General features: G+C 34.4%; 2 non-coding genes across 2 annotated transcripts; both read left to right on the top strand.

Annotated features, from left to right (window-relative positions):
- Window positions 1–434: 434 nt before the first annotated feature.
- LOC112787033 (small nucleolar RNA R71) lies at window positions 435–542 on the top strand. Its single transcript, XR_003194471.1, has one exon. It is a non-coding gene; the product is annotated as a small nucleolar RNA R71 (small nucleolar RNA).
- Window positions 543–9,979: 9,437 nt separating this feature from the next.
- Window positions 9,980–10,087, top strand: LOC112787460 (small nucleolar RNA R71). Its single transcript, XR_003194874.1, has one exon. It is a non-coding gene; the product is annotated as a small nucleolar RNA R71 (small nucleolar RNA).
- The last annotated feature ends 1,082 nt before the right edge of the window (window positions 10,088–11,169 follow it).

Genomic DNA, 11,169 nt, shown 5'->3' with positions numbered 1-11,169 from the left:
GGATGATTTCTCCATGATGAGTTATAAGTGTTTCCATAAGGTTCACCTAAATAATTTACCTCTGCTATTGCAGGGTTCTCAGGATCATAAGCTTCTTCTTCAGAAGATGCCTCTTGAGTACTGTTGGATGCAGCTTGCATGCCATTCAGACTCTGAGAAATCATATTGACTTGCTGAGTCAATATTTTGTTCTGAGCCAATATGGCATTCAGAGTATCAATTTCAAGAACTCCCTTCTTCATAGGCATCCCATTACTCACAGGATTCCTCTCAGAAGTGTACATGAACTGGTTGTTAGCAACCATGTCAATGAGTTCTTGAGCTTCTGCAGGCGTTTTCTTTAGGTGAATGGATCCACCTGCAGAAGTATCTAATGACATCTTTGATAACTCAGATAAACCATCATAGAATATATCCAGGATGGTCCATTCTGAAAGCATGTCAGAAGGACACTTTTTGGTCAGCTGCTTGTATCTTTCCCAAGCTTCATAGAGGGATTCACCATCTTTTTGTTTGAAAGTTTGAACATCCACTCTAAGCTTGCTCAACTTTTGAGGAGGAAAGAACTTGGCTAAGAAAGCCGTGATCAGCTTATCCCAAGAGTTCAGGCTATCCTTAGGTTGAGAGTCCAACCATATTCTAGCTCTGTCTCTTACAGCAAATGGGAAAAGCATGAGCCTGTAGACTTCAAGATTTACTCCATTAGTCTTAACAGTATCACAGATCTGCAAGAATTCAGTTAAGAACTGAAAAGGATCTTCAGATGGAAGTCCATGAAACTTGCAGTTCTACTGCATCAGAGAAACTAGCTGAGGTTTCAGCTCAAAATTGTTTGCTCTAATGGTGGGGATGGAGATGCTTCTTCCATGTAAATTGGAATTAGGTGCAGTAAAGTCACCAAGCATCCTCCTTGCATTATTATTATTTTCGGCTTCCATCTCCTCTTCCTGTTCAAAAATTTCTGAAAGGTTATCTTTGGATTGTTGTAGTTTAGCTTCTCTTAATTTCCTTTTCAGAGTCCTTTCAGGTTCTGGATCTGCTTCAACAAGAATGTTCTTGTCCTTGCTCCTGCTTATATGACAAAGAAGAGGGCACAGAAAAATAATAATGTTAATAATAGGGATCCTTTATACCACAGTATAGAGGTCCCTGTGTGAGTAGAAGAAAAGAATAGATAATCCAAACACAAAGTTGATGATAAGGGCAGAGATGTGAGATGAAGAGGAGTGTTAGTAGATGAATAAATAAATAGAAGGAGATGAGAGGGAGAATTTTTGAAAATAATTTTTGAAAAAGAGTTAGTGATTTTCGAAAATTGTTTTTGAAAAAGGTTAGTAGTTTTTCGAAAATTCAAATAAAAAATAAAATAATTAGTTAATTAAAAAGAAATTTTGAAAAAGAGGGAGATATTTTCGAAAATTAGAGAGAGAAAGAGTTAGTTAGGTAGTTTTGAAAAAGATAAGAAACAAACAAAAAGTTAGTTAGTTAGTTGAAACAAATTTGAAAATCAATTTTGAAAAGAGAAGGAGATAAGAAGTTAGAAAAGATATTTTGAAATCAAATTTTGAAAAAGATAAGATAAGAAGATATTTTTGAAAAGATATGATTGAAATTAGTTTTGAAAAAGATTTGATTTTTAAAAATCACAATTAATGACTTGATTCACAAGAAATCACAAGATATGATTCTAGAACTTAAAGTTTGAATCTTTCTTAACAAGCAAGTAACAAACTTGAAATTTTTGAATCAAAACATTAATTGTTATTGTTATTTTTGAAAATTTGATATAAAAATAAGAAAAAAATTTTTGAAAAATATTTTTAGAATTTTCGAAAATAACTAAGAAAAATAAAAAAGATTTGATTTTTGAAAAAGATAGGATTTTTAAAATGAAAATTTGATTTGACTCATAAAAAAAAACAACTAGATTTTAAAAATTTTTGAAAACGTCAAATCTAATTTTCGAATTTATGAGAGAGAAAAGGGGAAAGATATTTTTTTTGATTTTTGAATTTTTATGATGAGAGAGAAAAATAAGAAAAATGATGCAATGCATGAAAGTTATGGATCAAAACAATGAATGCATGCAAGAATGCTATGAATGTCAAGATGAACACCAAGAACACTATGAAGATTATGATGAACATCAAGAACATATTTTTGAAAAATTTTTAATACAAAGAAAACATGCAAGACACCAAACTTAGAATTCTTTAATGCTTAGACACTAAGAATTCAAGAATGCATATGAAAAACAAGAAAAGACACAAAACATGCAAATGCAAAGATCAAACAAGAAGACTTACCAAGAACAACTTGAAGATCATGAAGAACACTATGAATGCATGGAATTTTCGAAAAAATGCAAGATGCACATGCAATTGACACCAAACTTATAACATGACTCATGACTCAAACAAGAAACACAAAAAATATTTTTGATTTTTATGATTTTCTAATTTTTTTGGATTTTTATTTCGAAAATTATATGAAAAAGAAAAAATAAGGATTCCAAAATTTTTAACATGAATTCTAGGAATCTTGCCATGTTTAGTCTAAAGCTTCAGTCCAGGAATTAGACATGGCTCATGAGCCAGCCAAGCTTTCAATGAAAGCTCCGGTCCAAAACACTAGACATGGCCAATGGCCAGCCAAGCTTCAGCATGTAATTCAGACATGACACGCCTGACATACTCATTCCCAAAGGAATTAGACATGGCTTTACAGCCAGCCAGGCTTCACATGCTTCATGAAACACTAGAATTCATTCTTTAAAAATTTTGAATAAAATTTTTTGAAAACATTTTTATATTATTTTCGAAAACAGATGAGAAAATTTTAGAAATATTTTTGAAAAATTTTTGAAAATAAAATAAAAAGAAAATTACCTAATCTGAGCAACAGGATGAACCGTCAGTTGTCCATACTCGAACAATCCCCGGCAACGGCGCCAAAAACTTGGTACGCGGAATCGTGATTACACTTTAATTATGTAAAATTCATCGCTCTTTCTTTCCCTGGTAATGGCGCCAAAAACATGATGCCAAGACCACGGTTCACAACTCCGTGTAACTGACCAGCAAGTGCACTGGGTCGTCCAAGTAATACCTTACGTGAGTAAGGGTCGAATCCACGGAGATTGTTGGTATGAAGCAAGCTATGGTCACCTTGCAAATCTCAGTTAGGCAGATATAAATTGATAATGGTGTTTTCGAATAATAAATAATAGAATAGGGATAGAGGTACTTATGTAAATCATTGGTAGGAATTTCAGATAAGCGAATGGAGATGCTTTTCGTTCCTCTGAACCTCTGCTTTCCTGCTATCTTCATCCAATCAGTCTTACTCCTTTCCATGGCTGGCTTTATGTGATACATCACCACTGTCAATGGCTACTTTCGGTAATCTCTCGGGAAAATGATCTAATGCCCTGTCACGGCACGGCTAATCGTCTGGAGGCATCACCCTTGTCAATGGCTTCATCTTATCCTCTCAGTGAATAATATGCTCACGCACCCTGTCACGGCATGGCTATTCATCTGTCGGTTCTCGATCATGCTGGAATAGGATTTACTATCCTTTTGCGTCTGTCACTAACGCCCTGCAATCGCGAGTTTGGAGCCCGTCACAGTCATTCATTCATTGAATCCTACTCAGAATACCACAGACAAGGTTTAGACCTTCCAGATTCTCTTGAATGCCGCCATCATTCTAGCTTACACCACGAAGATTCTGGTTAGGAGATCTAAGAGATATTCATTCTAGCTTATTTCATGTAGAACGGAAGTGTTTGTCAGGCACGTGTTCATAGTGGAGAATGGTGATGAGCGTCACACATAATCATCACCTTCATCACGTTCTTGGGTGCGAATGGATATCTTAGAAGCAAAATAAGATGAATTGAATAGAAAACAGTAGTACTTTGCATTAATCTTTGAGGAACAGCAGAGCTCCACACCTTAATCTATGGAGTGTAGAAACTCTACCGTTGAAAATACATAAGTGAAAAGTCCAGGCATGGCCGAGAGGCCAGCCCTCAAACGTGATCTAAGATAGCATACAACTGATCAAAGATAGTCAAAAAGACTAGTAAAATGTCCTATTTATAATAAACTAGCTACTAGGGTTTACATGAGTAAGTAATTGATGCATAAATCCACTTCCGAGGCCCACTTGGTGTGTGTTTGGGCTGAGCTTGAGTGTTGCACGTGTAGAGGTCCTTCTTGGAGTTGAACGCCAGTTTTTGTGCCAATTTGGGCGTTCAACTCTGGTTTTGGCTCCTTTTCTGGCGCTGGACGCCAGATTTGGGCAGAGAGCTGGCGTTGAACGCCAGTTTACGTCATCTATTCTTAGCCAAAGTATGGACTATTATATATTTTTGGAAAGCCCTGGATGTCTACTTTCCAACGCAATTGGAAGCGCGCCATTTCGAGTTCTGTAGCTCCGGAAAATCCACTTTTAGTGCAGGGAGGTCAGAATCCAACAGCATCAGCAGTCCTTCTTCAACCTCTGAATCTGATTTTTGCTCAAGTCCCTCAATTTCAGCCAGAAAATACCTGAAATCACAGAAAAACACACAACCTCATAGTAAAGTCCAGAAATGTGAATTTAACATAAAAACTAATGAAAACATCCCTAAAAGTAACTAGATCCTACTAAAAACATACTAAAAATAACGTCAAAAAGCGTATAAATTATCCGCTCATCACTCCACAGTTCACTAATTGAAAGCATAGCATGGGCTTCTTGGTCTAAGGCTTCTTGTAAATTATAACTGAATGTTAAATTTCTTTAAACTATGGCTAATTACCTTAGTTGAAAAGTACCTCTCCCAGGTAATAGAAACAGTAAAGGTTCTTGGTTTTTGGTTTCCTGATTCTGATCTTGTAATAATAGAGTGTGAATTAGAAGTTGTATGAGGAATAGGAGGTAAGCAGATCTCAATACACTAATAGTTATCTGAGTTTGAGCCTAGTCAAGTGCTGTTAACTTATTCAATCTTATGCAGATAGAAGCCAGAAAATTGGGAATTGCTTTGGTGCTTCAAATTGGTTTTTGAGGGAGTGATGAAAGTGATACTGCTGAAAGTCATGGGAACAAGGTAATAGGACAAGTTTAGTGGCTTTGAATTTATAATCAATTGTTTTGTGTTAGTATTGGGAAGCTGTTAACTTTGTCATATCATGATTTAGCCCCTAAAATTTATGTTAAATCACTACAAGAAAAATACCTATTCAGCCACACTTTTTTCTGGTGTGTATGAATTTTCTGGTTTTGCAGTTTTTTTGAGGGTGTTGTTCTGATTTTTGGAGTTCTACAATCTTTTGTAATTTTTGAGGGTGTATGATTTTTGCTTCTTACTATGTTAAGGGTTTTCTTTTTTATTTTGCATTTGCTTTATGATTTTGCACTTACAGACTATGTTTGTTCAAGCTTAGCAGTAAGTCCTGTATAATCTTCCTTTCATGTGTTTATATTGCTTTGAGAATGTTGGCACAAAGAATGTAAAATGGTTGTCATATCGATATTGTATTTGTACTGATATACCCATTTCTCGGGTATTCCTAGAATAGTAAATTTTCTTTATTTTTAGTAAAAAAAGTAATTTAACCTCTCTGAACTTTAAGCTCACATGCACTTTACACCCAAAACTTTTGAATTTGAAATGCACAACTTTGAGGTTGTCAAGTGGTGTAGAAAAGGCCCTATGTTAAATTTTTTTTCTTTTTCAAATATCCTTTCTAATAATGGGTGGTGTTGTCAATAAAACACTTCAAGTGAAGCGGTAATTTTGTATGAAATGGTAACACAGAAAACTTGCAATTGTCAAGTGAATATTTTGAAAGTAAGAGTGTAGTGTGGATAAGAGCCAAAGTTAATTGAATGGTATCCTAAGAAAACTATAAGCATTTTACATTACTTTTTAGACGCAACTACTATAAGTATTGTTAATTGAATGCTCTTTGCATATCTTTCAGTTGTCAAAGATGTTGGTAGAAATGACCTTGCTGCTTTAATTGATAGTTCACAGGTAAAGTAGATGTTTTGACTCTCGGAAACAATGTTTCAATTCCATATTTCTGTTTTGAACCCACTCTCCCAAATGTTCATTAAGAACATATATGATGTCCTCTCATGCATAAACCCTTTGAGCTTGAAAGTTGAAATGTGAACAAGCCCATTTAACTATTTATAGTTCACGATATTAGCTTTTGTTAGTTCTGCATGGGGAGTTTAGCCTTCTGCTTCTCTAGTTATCCTTGTATACAGTATATAAATCAATGTCCCACTTTATATGATTTTTTTTTTTATCATCTCAACGACTAAAACTTAATTAAGTTTAAGTTTTTATTCCTGAGTTTTCTGTATTGAAGGTTTGTAATATATATTATTTTCATTATCAAAGGAAGTGGCTAAGAAGTCCTTGGAAAAAGCTGCAGAGTGTGTGAGATGCCTTGAGGAAGATATGGCAAAGGCTAGGTAAGTTGTTTATTTGTTCTCAGATGCATCATACTGTATTTTATATACTGTTGTGTGAAGTAATTACATTAAAATATGATATGATGCAAATTATGCACTATAAGAAGCCAATTAACTCGATGCCAATTATAAAAATTTAGGGAAAGAGTCGAGCTGCAGGAGTTTTCATTGGGTTCATGCCCTCCTAGTGTGGGTCTTCAAGGGATGCGATGGTCAACTATCGGTGATAAGATTTTACTTCCTTCAATTTCAATATTATAACCTGAAAAATAGTAGTTTTAGACATTTTATTAAGAATATTTCACATTATTAGGTTTTGATTCAGACACAAATGAAAATGAGCATTTTCTTGGTATTTCACAGCGAGTCGTAAAACTGGGTTTGGATTGGGACACAAATGAAATGAGTATTTTGATGCTTGCAAAGCCATTGAATGGCCCGGTGTTTCTTCTTGTCTGGTGTGTTTCTACTACGTTTGATTTAATATAATTGTTCCAAGAAAAATAATAAAATTCGAGTTGTGCTATTTTTTGTAAAAGACTTCTATTTGCGGTGCTGTTGCAGAAAGAATATGAACTTTGATTTTGATGTAAATCTTAGAAATTGTAATGCATTATGGATTATGAAGCTGATTCTATGTAAATGGATACCAGCTTGAAGCCTTTCTTGTAATCATGCTTATTTTTTTGCGGTGCAGGGTGACATGAAGTAGAGAAGCACTTTGATGTTCTTACTACTTCAACTGATGGATGACTTCATCGTTCTCTCTTTGGAAAATGTATAGGTAATAATTGAAATTGAAGAGTTCATAACAAATTTGCACTATTTTTTTGTTTTTTCTTTCTAAGTGTTTGTGAAATTGTTTGTGTGTATGTGTGTGTGAGTGAGTGAAATAAGGACTTGTTCTGAGTAGTTTTCTTTTAGGAAGTGTTTGGATAACTATGGTTCGAATTTGTTGAGTTGTTTGTATGTGGGGATGAGCAAGGAATCTGAGGCATGCTGGTGTACTTTTTGATTTGTGGCTAGGAGGAGGGATATTCATGGGGATTCAATTAACAAGGCTCAATTGAAGGACTTTTGGGACCAGATTTCTGACCAGAGTTTTGATTCCAGGCTCAGAACCGTCTTTGACATGTAACTAATTCATTACCTCTTTACTTAATTTTAGAACTAGAAAAATAAATTGGTTGGTATTTTCTTTAATTCCCACCATTAAGTATGTTAACCTTCATTTGGAATAATGCAGGGTTGATAAAGATGCAGATGGAAGAATCACCGAGGAAGAAATTAAAGAGGTTTATATGAATTTTCTTTTTGAATTCATCAACAGAAAAATTAGAATGAAGATAGTGAAGTAGTTTTTATCGGCAACCTTTTTTCCTTTCCTAGCTTTGCATTTTGTTCCCATGAGAATAGGAGTTTCCTTGATCACAAATGATCAATTCTGTTTTCAGATCATCTGGCTTAGTGCCACAACAAACAAACTCTCAAACATACAGCAGCAGGCTAAAGAATATGCAGCTTTGATCATGGAAGAACTAGACCCTGAAGAGACAGGATTTATCATGGTATTTACATCATCCTATTTCAGATCGTTTTGGTATAAAACTTATCAAAATTAAGTAAAATTAGTCACTATTACAGTTTCACATACAGATAAGTACTTATATTTCAAATCATAACTCATAAGTATGAAGTTGATTTATATTTAAGATGATGAGAGGGACTGATTTCACTTGTATTTAGGAAATTAGATCAAATCCATAAGAAAAATTTGACATAGACCAACATCATAAATAGCTATCTCTAGAAGTGACTAGAATTTTAATTAATTTAATTGATTCATTCTATTTGAATGTTCTCGTGGATGATAGTATCCTTAAATCATCCTTTTACTAGTTGGAGTTGTTGATAAATGTTGGTTTCAATGTAACCTTAGTGGCTCATGAAATAATATGCTGCCTTATTGATCATGATATGGAATGTGATGAATCAGGAATCCACTATAAGTTCTGGCATGGATTGTTCGTTGGTTCCTTTTATTGTGATTTATGGACTTGTCATGTATGATCATGCTATCACTTCATATTTTGTTGGGTTTCTTATTGTGCAGGGGTTTGATTTAGATAGTTTATTAGAGTAGAATAATGTAACATCTTCAGCCAAAACAATTGTTGGCTCAACACCTCGGAAGCAGAATCAGAGGCATGAAAGTAGTGCAAGGATTATTAGAAGCATACTCTCAAACAAGGAAATGCGCCAAAGTCAGTCAGCCAGGCCTCAATCAGAGCAGGCAGTACCAACATCTGATCTACAAAAAGAAAGACAACCTCTTCGCCCTGTACATGTGCAATTGATTTTGAAGTAATTTATTTTTAGAGAAATAAATTTTATTTTTAGAGAAATAATTTGTATTATTCCCAAATAGAAGATCTTATGACTGCTAATTTATTATGGCAACCTAAATTTTGTTTAAGGATAATTTTTATTATTTCAAGAATATTGGATTGTATTATTATGTATTTATTTTTATTTTATAATATTTTAATAATTTAATTAAAAATATCGGATTATATATATAATTATATTATTAAATATTAGGTTTTATAAAAAAATAATATATATATATATATATTGAAAATAAAAAAAAACAATGAGGGACCTAAGGCTACACTTATATACAGTAGCTATAGTATACAAAAAAAAAGAGGGACCTAAGGCTACACTTATAAACGGTAGCCATGGTATACAATGTGGCTACGCTTTACAGGTGATGCAGTAGCGTTGAAAAGCGTAGCCTATTCTGGAAAAATGAAAGCTGAAAAGCGTAGCCTTTGGTCCTGGACAGCATCACTTGAAAAGCGTAGCCTATTCCCAAACGTCAAAAGCGTAGCCCTTGGTGCAGAAAAGCGTAGCCTTTGAGAATAGGCAACGGCTGAATAGGAATCACCCCGAAAAGCGTAGCCGTAGCCCAAAAAGTGTAGCCGTAGCCTAAGGCATCATTTTTTTTCACTTTTGGCTACACTTTTTAAGTGTACCTGAATGGGTGTTTTTCTTGTAGTGTTGGGTGATTTCTCCATAAGGGGTTATAGGTGTTTCCATAAAGTTCACCCATGTAATTCACCTCTGCTATTGCAGGGTTTTCAGGATCATAAGCTTCTTCTTCAGAAGATGCCTCTTGAGTACTGTTGGATGCAGCTTGCATTCCATTCAGACTCTGAGAAATCATATTGACTTGCTGAGTAAATATTTTATTCTGAGTCAATATGGCATTCAGAGTATCAATTTCAAGAACTCCCTTCTTCATAGGCGTCCCATTACTCACAGGATTCCTCTCATAAGTGTACATGAACTGGTTATTAGCAACCATGTTAATGAGTTCTTGAGCTTCTGCAGGTGTTTTCTTTAAGTGAATGGATCCACCTGCAGAGGTATCCAATGACATTTTAGCTAATTCAGACAGACCATCATAGAATATGTCCAGGACGGTCCATTCTAAAAGCATGTCAGAAGGATACTTTTTGGTCAGTTCTTTGTATCTCTCCCAAGCTTCATAGAGGGATTCACCTTCTTTCTGTCTGAAGGTCTGAACATCCACTCTAAGCTTACTCAGCTTTTGAGGAGGAAAGAACTTGGCTAAGAAAGCCTTGACCAGCTTATCCCAAGAGTTCAAGCTATCCTTAGGTTGAGAGTCCAACCATATTCTAGCTCTGTCTCTTACAGCAAAAGGGAAAAGCATGAGCCTGTAGACTTCAGGATCTACTCCATTAGTCTTAACAGTATCACAGATCTACAAGAATTCAGTTAAAAACTGAAAAGGATCTTCAGATGGAAGTCCATGAAACTTGCAGTTCTGCTGCATCAGAGAAACTAGCTGAGGTTTCAGCTCAAAATTGTTTGCTCCAATGGTAGGGATGGAGATGCTTCTTCCATGTAAATTGGAATTAGGTGCAGTAAAGTCACCAAGCATCCTCCTTGCATTATTATTATTTTCGGCTGCCATCTCTTCTTCTTGTTCGAAAATTTCTGAAAGATGCTTGCTGGATTGTTGTAATTTAGCTTCTGTTAGTTTCCTCTTTAGAGTCCTTTCAGGTTCTGGATCTGCTTCAACAAGAATGTTCTTGTCCTTGCTCCTTCTCATATGAAAAAGAGGGACAGAAAAATAATAATAATAGGGTCCTTTTTACCACAATATAGAGATCCCTGTGTGAGTAGAAGAAAAGAAGAAGAAAAAATTCGAACACAGATGGAAGAGGGGGTTCGAATTTGGGTGAGATGAAGTGTTAGTAGATGAATAAATAAATAGAAGGAGATAAGAGAGAGAGAATTTTCGAAAATAATTTTTGAAAAAGAGTTAGTGATTTTCGAAAATAGTTTTTGAAAAAGGTTAGTAATTTTTTGAAAATTAAAATAAAAAATTAAAATAATTAGTTAATTAAAAAGAAATTTTGAAAAAGAGGGAAGATATTTTCGAAAATTAGAGAGAGAGAGAGAGTTAGTTAGGTAGTTTTGAAAAAGATAAGAAACAAACAAAAAGTTAGTTAGTTAGTTGAAACAAATTTTGAAAATCAATTTTTGAAAAGATAAGAAGATAAGAAGTTAGAAAAGATATTTTTGAAAAGATATGATTGAAATTAGTTTTGAAAAAGATTTGATTTTTAAAATCACAATAAATGACTTGATTCACAA

Source organism: Arachis hypogaea, chromosome 20 (genome assembly GCF_003086295.3).
Source record: "Arachis hypogaea cultivar Tifrunner chromosome 20, arahy.Tifrunner.gnm2.J5K5, whole genome shotgun sequence".
Taxonomy (NCBI): domain Eukaryota; kingdom Viridiplantae; phylum Streptophyta; class Magnoliopsida; order Fabales; family Fabaceae; genus Arachis; species Arachis hypogaea.
Note: the sequence above shows the minus strand (reverse complement) of the source record. Positions and strands in the feature narration are given on the sequence as shown.